Raw genomic sequence first — 1466 nt, forward strand, 5'->3', positions numbered from 1 at the left:
CTGAAATGATTCGAGTTGCGATGAAAGATGAACACTCAAGCTTTTTCCACAGTGGGTTTTTGTTTTAATTTGCATTTCTGCGTACGTTTTGGCTTCTGTTTGTTGTTTCAAAAACAATAAAAAAAAACAATGTTTTTTAGAACAAGTTTCTAGTAAGCGTTTTTGTTTCTGTTCGGCTTTTTTATATTGAATAAACAAAGGTTTTTATTTAATTTTATTGGAGGCAATAGATGGCTCATTTGGTTTCTTTCTCTTGTTCAGAGAATGAAATACTGTCGCAAAGATCAATAGGTTTTTGGGCGAAATTTCTTTTGTAACTTAAATTAATAAACGATTTCAGCATTTCAATTATGTTTAGAATTTTTAATAGACAAAAAGTTATTTTTGTTTGTGAATTGGTTGATATGGGCTACCCTAGTGGCCCAGATAACTTTAGGTGACTAAGTGATATTCTCACAGTCTCATCTCAAAGCTTGTTCCGAAAGAAGTTGGCATAGTTTTTTTTTTCATAGTCAATGAATTAAATATTTCAATGCTATTAAAACTAAAGACACAATCTCTTAACATCTTAATTTGAATAACTAATATTCTGATAGTTTAGTTGGAGTGACATGATATTATTTTATTATATATTTTTTCTACCGAATTTTCTATTGAATAAAATAGAACCAAATTATTGTGCACTTTTATATACAAAATTATTTCATCTCAAACGCTTAGAAAATTGTCTAATTAATGATATTAAAAATAATATTAAAAAATTAATAAAATGTTAAACAATTTCCATAGATATATAATTTTAAATTTATTTAAATTTAATCTTTTATTTATAGAAATAAAATCTTGAACCTTTTTTGGGCATTTTTTATGGGAATAAAGTTTAGTTACTTTGTATAGAAAAAAACGAAAAATATGTATATTTCAATTTTAAAGATTGTAATAAATTTTTTCTCCCATACTAAATTACGTTAGTTAAGTTGATTAATTAGGTCGACTGTGATTATTTTTAGATATTCCAATGTTATTATAGATAGCTTTAACCTGCTAGAAAGAAATAATTGATTAAGTGTGAGGACTTTTAAATAGCAAAATAAACGATTTTTTTATATAAATACTTTGATATTAATATAAACACTTTGATAGCTTTCGCGTGTGTTTGGAAATACTTTAATGATCTGTTTATTAGCGCTATATATTTGATATGGATGATTAACCTACATAAATTAGTGTGGTAGGCATGAGGTGTTTGTGTCTTAAATCTTCGGTTATAGAACAAGATCGTAGGTTTGGTGCTTAAGTCTTTGGTTTTAGAACAAAATCGTAGGTTTGGTTCTTAATTCTTTTGTTAAAATATGGTATATTTACCATAATCAGAAATTGTTGGTTTTTAGTTTTTACTGATCTTTACTCAAATATAGATTTACCCTTTCTTTGATCGAAGGTGTTTGTGTCTTAAGTCTTTGGTT

This window comes from Haematobia irritans, chromosome 5 (genome assembly GCF_050003625.1).
Source record: "Haematobia irritans isolate KBUSLIRL chromosome 5, ASM5000362v1, whole genome shotgun sequence".
NCBI classification, from domain to species: Eukaryota; Metazoa; Arthropoda; class Insecta; order Diptera; family Muscidae; genus Haematobia; species Haematobia irritans.